Below are 14,294 nucleotides of genomic sequence, written 5' to 3'. Positions count from 1 at the left end.
AAAATTGAATGCTTGAAATCCTTCTCTCTCTCTCTCTCTCTCTCTCTCTCTCTCTCTCTCTCTCTCTCTCTCTCTCTCTCTCTGTTCAAGGATATGGGTTAGAGGGTAGTAATATAGGAAATGATGGTGAGGAGGTCTGCCCCAGCATTACCACATTTTCTGATCTTCTGGAAGCAGAAAAATGAGTGTGATGACTGGAGGGACCTTATGACCAAGTAAGCGCATGTTCTGAGCCAAGCTTCAGTCAATCACATTGAGTAGGAGTCTCACTGTTGTTGCTGTGTCCCTTTACCAGGGAGGGCACTTATAAGTCATGCTTACATTCTGCCAGCAACCACCCTCTTAACAGGTAGGTCTTGCCCAAAGAAAATGTACACAAGCATGCATGCATGCATTCATTCATTCATTCATTCCTTCATTCATAAGAGCAATTTTACTGTGTTCAAGGCACTGTAAAATATACAAAGAGAAAGTTTCAAATCTTAGCAGCTGTGGCAATACACAGGTAAGTATAATGTCAAAAAGGGTTAAATGTCATAAGAAACTCGAATGCTAATACATGATTAAAATATAGTAAACAGAGGCTTCTGACCCAAAAAAGATGATGTAGACTCATTTTCCCCTGCTCTTCCACCTAAGTACAACTATAAACTGTGAAAATGAATCAAGAAACAATTAAATGAGAACTCTGAAAGGTGATAAGAAGAAGGTGAGCTGGTTTGAGACTCCAGGAATAGAAAAGCTGTATATTAGCAGGTTGACTGGATTCCTCCTCCCCAAAAGAAGAAGCCACCCAGACCTCGTGCTTCCCAGCTCCTAACCCAGTGACAGGTGGAAACCTAAGGAGGTTGATTCTTTCTTTGATTGAGTGGGCGTCTCTCTGGCAATATCAGACAAGTTTGATACCACCAACAAGGGGGGTTGATCAAAACTTCAGTGAAAATAATTGGCCGAAGGAGGTGCTCTCCTTCCTCACTGGGCCTGAGACTCTCCTTTCCAACAAGAAATAATGAGGCTGGCAGACAGAACAGCAAGAGACCCAGCTACTGCAAATGGACAAATCCAGGATGGCACTTTTTCTCTGCAGGCCTCAGATGCTTCTCACTTGCTCAATGACATTGCAGCAAGCAGGCAGAACCATCGAGGAGGATGCAGCCACATAAGTGACCCATTCCAGGAAGGCTCTTTGTCCCCATATGCTTGAAATTCTCTCTTGTCCAGAGCCACTGAGGCAGCTGGGAATGTTGAGAGGAGGTTCTCACCACATCCCACTCCTACCAAAAGACAACTGAGGCCAAGTCTGGTGAAACCTCTCCCACCCCCTCAGGCAGTGTGATGGATGAAAAGACTAGTGCTAGCCCGAGTAACACCAGATAAATCAAGCATACCAAAATAACATCTCGAAGACTGTGGAAATTAGAGTGCCATTGGACCACAACCCATAAAAGTATCCAACGCCCATGTGATTAATTTAACAGGGTGACTACCTGCTAAAATAGAAGATCTAATTAGAACCCAGAGTGTCAACATAACAGACAAAATATCCAGGATGTAATTTAAAAATCACCCATCATACTAAAAACCAGGAAAAATCACAAATTGAATGAGAAAACAAAATCAACTGACAGCAACACCAAGATGAATGAGATGATAGAATTATCTGACAAGCATTTAAAAGCAGCTATCATATAAATGGTTCACCAATCAATTACAAATTCTTCTGATATAAATACAAAATAGAAAATCTCAGAAAATAAAGAGAATTTATGAAATAGAACCAAATGGAAATTAAAGAACTGCAAATTACAATAACAGAAATAAAAACATTGCTGGATACTCTTAATAGTAGACCAGAGATGAGAGATGACAGAGTTATTGAACATGGGGAAAGAACAATAGAATCTACCCAGTGTGAACAATAGAGACAAAATAGACTGAAAAATTTAACAGCACTTTAGGGACATCTGGACAATCACAAAAGATCCAACATTTATAACATTGGAGTCCCAGAAGAAGAGGAGACCGATAATAGTGCTGAAAGAGTATTTGGAGAAATAGTAGCTGAAAAATTCCCCAAATTTGGTGAAATACACAAACCTATAGATCCACGAAGCTGAATGAGTCCCCCAGGTGGTAAACCCAAAGAAATCCATGCCAAGATATATCATAATTAAACTTTACAAAATGAAATCATAAGAGGAAAAATTCTTGAAAGCAGTCAGAGAGAAATAACAGGTTACTTATAGAGGAAAACCAATTCAAATGACAGCAGATTTCTCACCTTATACAATGGAGACCAGAAAGAAGTGCCACAATATTTTTCAAGTACTGAAAGAAGTGTCAACTGTGAATTCCGTATCTGGCAAAACTATCTTTTTGGAATGAAAGGGAAATAAAAACAATCTTGGATGAAGGAAAACTAAAAGAAGTTGTTAGCAGACCTACTCTTAAAGATTGGCAAAGGAAGTTCTTCAAACAGGAAGGAAAAGGTGAAAAAATGAAATATTGGAGAATGTGGAAGGAAGAAGGAACAATGGAGAGAGATTTATGGATACGTACAGTAAACTATTCATCAGGAGTTTTATAAATCATATTTGAGGATTGAAACAAAAATTATAACATCATCTGATACTCATGTCAATGATACTTAAAAATAGAAAAGGTAAAGGGACTTAAATGGAAGTGAAGTCTCCACACTTCACTCAAAGTAGTAAAATGTTGATAATATAAATTGTACTAAGTCACATATTAGATTGTAACATCCAGAGCAACCACTGTAAAAACTATAAGAAGTGAATCCAAACCGCTGTAAATCAAGATGGAACCGTAAATGGTGTTCAGGTAATCCACACTAAGGCAGGAAAGGAGAAACAGAAGAATGAGAACCAGAGGAAAGAAATAGAAAACAAGGAATTACGATGGTAAACTGAAGTGCTAATATATCAGTAATGATTTTAAATGCTAATCATCTAAATTACCTGTCCAAAGATAGAAATTGATAGAGTGGATAAAAGTACACAATACGACTGTATGCTACTATGAGAAACTCACTTCGAAGTAATTTATTAGGTATGTTGAAAGTAAAATGATGGAAAAAAGATACACCAAACAAATACTAGTTTTTTAAAATGATGGAGTGGCTATATTAATAGGTGATAAAAGTAGATTTCAGAGCAAAGAAAATATCTAGAGTCAAAGAGACATATATAATGAAAAAAAGCATCCACCCACCAAAAACACTTAATGACCCTAAATATGTACACACCAAACAATAGAGTCCTAAAGTACATAAAACAAAAACTAACTGAAGGAGAAATAGAGAAATTGACAATTATAGTTGGAGACTCCAGTGCCCCCTTCCACAATAGATAGAACGACTGTGCAGAAAATCAGCAGGAATATAAGCGATCCGAGCATCACAGTTAGCCAACAGTTGACATATATAGAACTCTTCATCCAACAATAGCAGAATGCACATTTTCTCCAAGCACTCATGTAACATTCACCAAAATAGATCATATTGTGGGCTACAAAAGCCTCTTAACAAAGCTTTAAAAGTTGAAATCATTTAGGATATGTTCTCTGATTATCATAAAATCTAACTAGAAATCAGGTATAAAAAGACAACAGAAAAAGCTCTAAATGTAAAAATTAAGCAACATATACTTCTGTATTATCCAAAGGTCAAAGAGAAAGTCTTAAAGGAAATTTAATAATACATAGAATTGAATGAAAAACAAAACAAACACAGTATATCAAAATATATAGGCTGCTGTGAAAGCAGTGCTGAGAAGGAAATTTATACCACTAAAAAAATCTTATATTAGAAATGAGGAAAGGTCTCAAATTAATAACCTAATTTCCTATCTCAAGCAAATAGAAAAAGGAAAGAAAAATACATGAAAAACATTCAGATAAGAGAAATAATAAAGGCAAAAGCAGAAATCAATGAAACTAAAAATAGAAAAATGATAAAGTCAGTGAAACAAAAATCTGGTTATTCTAAAAAAAAATTGATAAGATTGATAAATGACTAGCAAGCCTGACAATAACAAAATTGTCTATATCCAGAATGAAATGTGGGATATAAATACAGATTCTACAGTCATTAAAAGATAAGGATATGCTTGTATTATGAAGAATTTCATGTTCATATACTATTCAATTACTTAGAGAAAACCGACCAAGTTTTCAAAAACCATAAACTACCTAAATTCAGCCAGGATGAAACGGACAGCCTGTGTAGCCCTATAGCCATTAAAAAAATTGAATTGGTACTTAAAAGTCTCCCGGAAACAAATTCTCCAGGGCCACATGGTTGCACTGGAGAAGTCTACTAAGTGTTTAAGGAAGAATTAACACCAACTTTACATAATCTTTTCCAGAAAATAGAAGAGGCAGGGACACTTCTCACTCATTTTATGAGGCTAGTATTATCCTGATACCAAAACAAGACAAAGAGCATGGAAAGGAAGGCAGGCAGGCAGGCAGTAAGGAAAGAAGGAAGAAAAGAAGAGAGGGAGGGAGGGAAGGAAGGAAAGAAGAAAGGAAAGAAAGAAGGAAATTACAGTCCAATATTTCTTGTGAAATCTGACACAGAAATACTCAACAAAATATTAGCACATTGAATCCAACAATGTGTAAAAAGAATTATGTAACTTGATTCCAGATATGCAGCGGTGTGGTAACAAAGACACAATGGGATGAATCCTTGTGGTGATGGAACTGCTAAATATCTTGACTGTGGTGGTGGATACACAAACCTACACAGCTTATAAAATCATATAGAATTTAATACACACACACACACACACACACACACACACACTGAAATGAATACACGTATAACTGGGATTTGGGGGCAATCTGAATAAGATTGGTGTATTGTATCAATGTCAATATCCTGTTTATGCTATTATACTATGGTTTTGTAAAGTGTCACCGCTAGGGGAGACTGGATAAAGTATACATGGCATCTCTCTATTGTTTCTGATGATTGCATGAGAATCTACAATTATCTCAAAAGTGATTTCAATTACAATTATACACACACACACACACACATATATGTATATATGTATAAAGCACTTTAAATAATTACATATCAGATGTTTGACATATATATCACTTTTTGAGCAGTTGCTATATGCCCTGCACTGTTCTAATGATATATCAATACCTCTGTTTAATACTCAAAACAACCTGATCAGGTTGGCAGCAATATTTTCCCCATTTTCCAATGAGGAAATCCGGATGCAGAGAGATTAAGCAACCGGTCCAAGGTCACAAGCCTAGTAAGTGGAAAAACCTGGGTTAGAACCCAAAAACTTTTGGTTGCGGTGTCCACAGTTCAAACTATTAGGCTGTCCTCTCTCTTTACCTACAGATTGCTTATAGTAGAGGGCATTAGAAAGGTTTTTACAGAGAAAATGGCATTTTTACCTTTCTTAAATGGGAGATTATGATCTGATATGTGTGTATTATTGATTGTACTGTACATAGGAAGAACTTATACACACTTGTTGACTCAAGGACTGACTTACCTTCTTTAAACGACTAGATGATTCCTTCAGTCACCATCTCCAGGCTGTCCAGGGTTTGCAAAGTAAGAAAATGAAGAACCTAGGGCAATGAGCTGATTTCACTTTATGTCAGCATTGACTTTCTCCCAACTGAGATCAGCATTCCTAAAGGAGATCTGTTGACATTCTGGACAGGACAATTCTTTGCTTTGTATAGATAACACATGGCAAAACTTTCAGCAACATTTAGAATGTCCTCCCAGTGTCAGTATTCCCCGCAATTACTGGGGCATTGAAGAAACATTACCCTCCTCCTCATGTCCTAGTCCCCCTAAGGATCCTGGTTGAGAACCTGTACACTTGGTCTCTTCCCATGATTCAAGAGGAACATTCTATCTTCCCTCTTGGCATGACTGCACGCCTGTGACAGAAAGAAATAGAATTTCCTTGCCTCTGCAGGGGCTCTAAGTTTGAATCTGATTTGGTCTAAATTGTTCATTTTGATTTTTTGTTCTGGTTGTTCTTTTTGATGGTGAGCACATCCTGTATAGCACACCCCAAACCAATCCCTTTCAATCTCAGTAGAAAGGAAAACATCTGAAAGGGAGAAAGTATTAATGGATTATTTTTGTAAATGTTAAAAATCTCTTGGAAGGGCAATTTTCTTTTGTTGTCTGGCAGAAAAACAGCGGCGTTAATTGTGTTGCCTTGTTAAATCTGAAAGAATGTAGTGAACATTGGGAACCTTTCTAATTGCCGTTGTGGAAAGGCATCCAAGGGATCAGAAGCCATCTCTATCGGAGAAATGCCGAGGCAGCTGTGCTTCTGCCCAGGCATTGGTCTCAGAGGAGACAGCTGTCAGCTTGAGCCCATGGGACGTTTGGGGAAAACTCATGGAGAAGCAAGGGGTGGAGAAAGGCAGAATTTCCACTTCAGTTTTTGAGCACTGGCCACGTTTCCTTCCTTTTCCATTGGAGAGAGGTGAAGGAGGTAAATTTGAACAGAGAGCTGCAGGGGTAACTGGATTCATATGGGTGCCCAAGTCTTCACACTTGTTTTGGCCCAGGGTGGCAGATAAGCGTTTTAGCTGTGAGAACAGGGAGAACAAATCTGGCACCCAGCAATAAAGCTTTTTTTTAAAAAGAGCTCAGGCAATGTGTGAGGCTTGCATAGAAAAATGAAACAAATGATGACTTGCATAAAAAAAGGAAACATAAATCTAGTTCCAGGATTGGAATTCTGGGTCAACAGAGAGCCTCAGAAGTGTAGAAGGAGGCTCTTCGAGGTGACAACGGGTTTAGAGGTCCAGCTTTTGTACCCTGCTTGAATTTCACATGAGATAACGTCAGCAGCGCTGCTAAGTTGCAGTGTAAAAGCTTACTTGAGAAAAGCAATTTATTTTAGATTATAGCTCAGTGGCTGTCATTTAAAGTGCTAGGGATTGTAATTGAACTCAGAACCAAGCTTCTCTGTGAACACAGGGTGCAGTCACACATTTACCCAGGCTGTTTTAAATAACATGGATGCCAGGCCTGCATCGCAGATGGGCATGGTAGCCCACACCCCGAATCACTAGTGTCTTGCCAACCTTCCAACAACAGACCCATTCAACAATGCATTCTGGGAAATGCACCTCACTAGGGACTCGAATGTGCACTTGCTGTCCATTTTTGGGGATATTAATATGAAACGGCTAGGTGGCAGCAATCTAGAGGAAATGAGAGAACGTGCAATTAGTACTAAGTAATGTTTTGTTCAATTTCCATCTTTATCAAGGGTCATGAAGGGGCTTGCAGGGGGACTGTGTGCAGGGAGAATCCAGGATAAAGAAAAGAGTCCATCTTGATAAGGGATCATCTTTGATTTGATAATGGAGGGGATGTGCTTACCCTCCAAACCCCAGAATGTCATCCTGTCATTAAATCCTAATGAAAGCTTAATTGTTCTGTTGGGACAAAAATGATGTGTTTCATTTCCGTACACTGCATTTGCTCCCTCCTTATTATGAATAAATCCAGTTATATGAAAATCACTCTTCCTCCAGAGTTGTCCAGAGACTCAGAAGATAACATTTCATCCAGGCTCAATTATTTATTGTTTTTAGTGAAAGAGCTTGTCACAATGTACTTGCTCTCTTTTCATAACGTTCTTTTTCGTTTTGTTTTTATGAAAGCAATAACCTGCCCATGGTTTACAAAGCAAATAGTTTAGAAAACCTTAATGAAAAGTAACAGTTCCCAACTCCACTCTTCCCCTTCTAGTTGCACTCCCTAAATGCAGCCTCTGCAACCCATTCCTGCTTTTCTCTGCATATTGCTAGTTAATATTGTATCCACTTTATACATTAGCTACTGATTTTCTTCTAAGGAAGAGAAGGATTTAGCTTACTCACCTTTTCACATTCTTCACTATCACACAGCGTTATTCTCACCTTCTATTGGTCTTGCCACTTCTAAATCGCATTTAAACCTCCCCTTTATTGATCCACTTACCTAGTCAGTGTCTCTTCCCTCCTCACTGTCAATGAGATAATGAGCGCTCAGGCCCTTTTCTTTACTCTTCTCCCGCTTCCACTTTTCATTTTCAGTCAGCTATAGCATTATTTTTTCATTGTCAAGTTTAATTTACATTTGCTCTATCACCAGAGTGGTCTTTCTTTGTGATTTTTTACAAAGTTGAAAATAATGAAAAGGATTTGCATAATTAGGACTTTACTAAATTATTTACTGCAGACCCAAGTGGTTTCTATGGTTACAGTGTCACAACTCCTGTGATACACAAAGGAGATTGTGCCTGGAGTCAGGTTCAAATGGAATTTCTCCCTTTGTCATTTTGTCAGAATCATTTCCATCTTTTAGTGTGTGATATAGATTTCAAGTCTCATACAGTTATTTTGGTGTTATTTTTGTTTTTTTTTTACTGGAATTTCTGATGTCCTCTTGCCTTTCCTGAAAGTGTGCCTCAATCATGTCTTTAAGTTTTTCAAAGCTCATAATTGCACTCTGTTCTATTGGTTCGCCCTCTTTCTTGTAGACCCCCATTTTGCTCTCATTTAGGCAGGTTGTTCTCTAGACCTGCTAGATAGGAGTAGCCTGAGATTTCTCCATTGTTCTCCAGAGCTGGATTCACTGTTTGCTGGGCCAAATGGGATTTTTCTTTCTGACTTGCTTTCGAATTTAGCTAGTAACTTTCTAAGAAAGGGTGAATGGGAAGTAAAATCCTAGTCTTTGCAACTTTGTAATTTTTCAGATTGCCCTCAAACACGATTGATAGTTTGGGAATAGACTTTGTATTGAAAACCATTTTCAAAAATTAAGACTAGAATTACCATTTGACCTAGGAATCCCTCTCCTGGCTACCTACCTGAAAGATCAGAAAACATTTGTCAGTAAAGATGTATGTGCTCCGATGTTCATTGCAGCTTTGTTTACGGTGACCAAGAGATGGGAAAAACCAAAGTGTCCTTCCATAGATAATTGGATAAAGAAGATGTGGTATATATACACAATGGAATACTATTCTGCCATAAGAAAAGATAAAATAGTGCCATTGCGACAACATGGATGGATCTTGAGATTATTATGCTAAGCAAAATAAGTCAGACAGAAAAAGTCAAGAACCATATGATTTCACTGATATGTGGTATATAAAACTGAAAACCACAAAAGAGCAAGACAAACAAATGAAGAGAGGCAGCTGGATGGCTCTATTGGTTAGAGTGTGAGCTCTTAACAAGGTTGCCGGTTCGAGTCCCGCATAGGATGGTTGCACTGCAACTAAGATTGAAAACAGTGACTGAACTTGGAACTGAGCTGCACCCTCTACAACTAGACCGAAGGACAACGACTTGGAGCTGATGGACCCTGGAGAAACACACTGTTCCCCAATATTCTCCAACAACAACAACAAAAATGTATTTAAAAAAATGAAGAAACAAAAACTCGTAAGACACAGACAATAGTTTAGTGGTTATCAGAGGGTAAGGGGGGAGGGAGGTGGTAGATGAAAGTAAAGGGAATCAAGTATATGGTGATAGAAAGAGAACTGACTCGGGGGAAGTGAACACACAATGGGATACACAGATGATGTATTACAGAATTGTACACCTGAAATCTATGTAACTTTACTAACAGTTGTCACCCCAATCAATTTTAATTTCAAAAAAAAAAAAAGAAAAAAAAAAGAAAATCATTTTCACTACTGTCGTTTCGCATCCAATATCACTGCTGATAAATTTGATGTTGCTTTGATCCTTAGTTTTTTATAGGTTAGTCCCCCTTTTTTTGGTCTTTTTTAGTAGGCTTTTAGGAATTTCTCTTTATCCTTGGCATTCTGACACCTCACAGTTCATTCTTCTTGGAACTGAGTAGATTTCTATACTTAAAGATTCATGTCTCTTTTTATGTCTGAGAAATTTTCTAACGTAACTTCTTTGATAATTTCTACCTCTCCAGTTTCTTGTTTCTCATTCTGAAACTCCTATTGTCCACACTTAGTCTTCCTGGATCAATCATCTATTTTTCTCATTTTTTTACACATATTGTGTATTTAGTAAATAGTCAGGGAGATTTCACCAACTTTGCCATCAAGCTTTCTATTGAATTTTTTCTTTAAGCAATCATATAATTCCAAAGAGAGAGTTCTTGCTATCTGATTGTTCCTTTTAAATATAATTCCTTTTGTTTTGCAGTTATCAAATCACCCTTGAGGATATTAAATAGATTTTTTTTTTAAGGTTTGTATCTGTTCCTTACATCGTCTTGTTTTCCTCAGTGTCATGTTTTCTGTTGTTTGGTTTCTTTTTTGTGGTGGCCTTTCTTGGCATATTAGATTCCTGATGATCTGTGATTGTGTGTAAAGGAAACAGGCAATAGAGGGGCTGTTTGGCAGCCCTTCAACAAGTGGATGAGGCTTGTAAATGGCCTGCTGAAGGGTTGGAATTTAGACTGAGTGCTTGGGAATGGGGGAGGTGGATTTCAACTTGCCAGAGTAAGGTTTCAGCACTCATGATAACTGCCCTGCATCCCCACCACCTCCAGACGCCTTTTTATTATTGCCTTAAACCTAGTGCTAAGCCAGTCCACAGGGAGCGCCACAAGGGAGGACAGTCAATTACATAGACAGACCTGTAATTCATGCCCCTCTTTTCTGCCCTGCACACCGCTTCCACCCTCTGTTGTACCTGCTCCTTCTGAGACCTGAGTCTTTCTGGGGTACTGACAGGCAGGTTTGTACTCTCCTTTGCTGAAACCTTCTTTTAGGCTGTGGTTTCCTTTGCTCTGGTTCATAAGTCACCAGACTTGTATTGAAATCACTCATCTTCTAACGGCTTCCCATTCTCTTTGTGATTGTGGGCTTACAGCTTTGTGCTCGTTTGGTATCATTTAGAAAGTCCTTTGGGTGGGAAAGGAGGTAAAAGGGTTTGCTCAGTCCACCCATGTGAACCAGAACACATTCTTTTTATATAGAAGGTTGTGATTTTCATGTGCTACGTGGTGGAGAAATACCAGGTAGGTCTTCATTTAATGTCAGCAGTTTGTTCACCTGACCCTTGCAATCAGCAGTCACAAAAAGTGACACAGACATAGTACGAAATGGAGCCCATACAACAAATACTCAGGAAAAAAGTGTGTTCTGCTTTTTTGTCTACATCCCTTTACTGATCATGCCAGGAGTTTTTGTTTTCTTAAGCTGTGATGAATTTGGCAAACTTCTTAACTTGTTGCAAAGTTCCATTTTAATTTTATTTATTGACAAAAGCATGATTGGATGTCTTGATCAAAATGTTTCCCTTCTTCCTTAGTAGGTAAATGGGCAAAGACCTCAAGAGTAGATGTGCCCAAGGAGAAACACAGTGTCTAATTAATATATACTGTTCAGCAACTGAAAGATTAAAGTTAAAATCGGTATCTATGTCACTTATAAAATTAACAAAGATTTTAAAACATGATAATTACTGAAAAAGCTGTACAAGATGGGTAGTTTTATATACTTTTGGTAGGAACAACAAAATTGGAACAAACTTCCAGGTACTTTAAAATGTTTATAATACTAAACCTAGAGATTTACCATTTTAGGAATTGAAGTGAAGAAAATAAGAGAATGGTTTATTTCTTAAAATGTTCATTATAGCATTGGTATAACAGAAAAATCCTAAATGACATGCATGAAGAAAAAAGTTAAAAATTTGGTACCTCCATACCGTGAAATACTGTTCATACATTAAAATGATGTTTATCAATATTTTTAATGAACTGTTACACTGCAAAAGTGTAATTTAGGTGAAAAGAAAATCTAGAAATGGTGTATGGATCAAGGTGTTAATCATTCAAAAAGAAAAATAGCTGGAAGGACCTCTACTAAAATGTTTACCTATGGTTGCCTTTTGTTGGTTGAACTGTATGAAATGTTTTCTTTTTCTGCTTATTAATATTTTATTGTATTTTCCAGGTGTTTTTTAGTGGATATGCTTGATTTTGATGGAAGAAAGAAAAAATACTTTAAATTATATGCTTCTGACAGTAAACCTTTAAAAAATGTCACCAAATAACTCACATGGCTTTTTCTCCCCTGAACTTTGTAACTTTTCTATTATAGAATCAAGAGTGGACTGCATAAGTTGGAGTATTAAGTATTTTCCATTATTGAAAGTGTCTCTTAGATGCATCTGGTGTCTTATGTTAGACTGGCTGCCTTTTGCTCTCTGTTTCTCTCTCTGTCTCATACCTGATTCCAAAGTCTGATTTATGTCCACATTAGCTAAGGAAATATTCAGATTGTCTAGAAAGGAGAAACTACAGTTGTATCTTTGACTATGAATGGAATTAGAGACACAGGACTGAGAGAGAGACCCTCCGTTTTAGTCCTGGTTGGCTCATTTGGTTTTCTCTTAGTGAACAACCAGGGCATTGATTTGGATGATGTCCAAGGTCTTTCTAGGCCTTTTGCTTTGACTTTGTAAGCATCGTCCCCTGGCATAGACCAGATGAGACTAAGATCCAGAAATGACTCAGTGAGAAGCATGTGTTCTAATAGTAGACTCTTTGGCAATTTCGGTGCTTTATAAAGAGAACACTGGCTTTGTGAAGTAACCGTTTACCATGTTTATTTGGAAGATGAGAAAACAGAAGTGCCAACAAGCCCAGTGTTGAAGGCACAGTTCCCAAGGTTTCTAGCTGTATTTTAGGTCTGAAAGGCACATTATTGGCTCTCAGAAGCATAGTATGGACTGAGTTTTTTGATCCACAGAACATAAAGGTAGGCAAACAAATGATTGGTTTTGCTGCATTTGTTTCTCTTCGATAAAATGTACGGGTTAGTGCAATTTCCTTTAAGAACTGAAACCATTTCGTGACAGGTGCTAATGCTTTGTGCCGTGAAAGCTTCTTGGGCCCTGATGGGCTACTGCTTTTCCATATATCGCTGCTCTCCCTCCTGTTCTCCCTACGTTAAAAAGGATCCAAAATAGAAATTGCTGTCTTTTTTTTTTTCAGATTACAAAAGGAATACCTGCGTATTTTATAAAATTAAAATTCAAAAACCCAACACCACAGAAACAAATGTTTTGTTAAAGTTAGTATCACTTATCCTGCCACATGGCAATAACCTGGATTAATGTGTGGCAGTATTTTCTCTCAGACTTTCACCCATGCACATGCGCGCGCACGTGCACACGCACACACCCATCCAACTGATACATGCAGTAGTACTTCTTTATTATTTTATCTTACAGTGTGTCATGTCCATAGAATTTTAAATCATCACCTATAATTCTAGCATAGCATTATTTTGTATAGGTGAAATATAGTTTACTTGGTGTATGAAGTGTTTTCCATTATTGAAAGTATCTCTAAGATACATCTGGAAAAGTTAATTGGTGTCTTCTGTTAGATTTGCTGCTTTTTGCTCGGTTTCTCTCTATATCTCACACCTGATTCTAAAGTCTGATTTATGTCAACATTAGCTAAATAAATATTCAGATTCTCTAGAAAGGGGAAGCTACAGTTGCATCTTTGACTTTGAATAAATCATCCCCTTTGATAGACAGTTAGTTGGCTTCCAACTTTGGGTCTCAGAAACATTACTTCAATGAAGAACCTAGTATGTCTATCTTTGCACCCTTATTCAATGATTTCTTAAGCAGCGTTTTATGAAAATGGAATGTCATTGTTGAAAACGTTGTACAGTGTATATGTGTACATGTGTGTGGGTATGTATACTACACACACATATGCAGACGCAGTGCTGAACTGTCCTTCACAAAGATGGTGCCAGTTTATACCTCCTCGTCTGTTGCCACAGCTTTATCTCTCCATATGCCTTCTCTTCAATGAGTGTTTCCTCATCAAAGAGGTTTCCAGTTGAAGAGACCGTCCACACACGGTGCCTGAGAAGGGGTCTATGGCTAAGTGCAGATGTGACCTCACTCAGGAAAGCCTACTTTTGGTAAGCTGTTAGTATCTGTCCCCTTACTTAGCATTTCATCTCACTTCTTTAGCTGTCGGGGGGTTTTCCTGGACAAGAAAAGCAGTAGGAGTATTTGCCTTTACTCCTTCACAGAACAGCAGGTGCGCCCATTCCAATTAATCAGGCACGTAGTTGGGAGTTTTGAGCACATTAAATATTCTGTGTTTGTCTTGCTTTAGGTTTCTACCCTGCCTCAAACGCTGCACCCCACTACCCCCTGCCTTTTGACTGAGTTCACTAAACCAGGGTGATAAAATTGTTTTTTCAATTGCACAATTGTTTTTAAGCCCAGAAAATTGATTTTCC

At 37.8% G+C, this 14,294-nt stretch overlaps 1 protein-coding gene across 6 annotated transcripts in view; it reads left to right on the top strand.

Annotated features, from left to right (window-relative positions):
- Window positions 1-14,294, top strand: part of FHIT (fragile histidine triad diadenosine triphosphatase) — a 1,395,299-nt gene that overhangs the window by 478,786 nt on the left and 902,219 nt on the right. The window contains exon 1 of one of the 6 annotated variants that reach the window (XM_033131619.1): window positions 12,665-12,779. The exons of the other annotated variants lie outside the window; for them this stretch is intronic. The gene's annotated coding sequence lies outside the window, so the exon portion shown is untranslated. Of the gene's footprint in view, window positions 1-12,664; window positions 12,780-14,294 lie in introns of those variants that run through there. 6 annotated transcript variants of the gene reach the window in all.

Source organism: Rhinolophus ferrumequinum, chromosome 17, assembly GCF_004115265.2.
Source record: "Rhinolophus ferrumequinum isolate MPI-CBG mRhiFer1 chromosome 17, mRhiFer1_v1.p, whole genome shotgun sequence".
Lineage (NCBI taxonomy): Eukaryota > Metazoa > Chordata > Mammalia > Chiroptera > Rhinolophidae > Rhinolophus > Rhinolophus ferrumequinum.
Note: the sequence above shows the minus strand (reverse complement) of the source record. Positions and strands in the feature narration are given on the sequence as shown.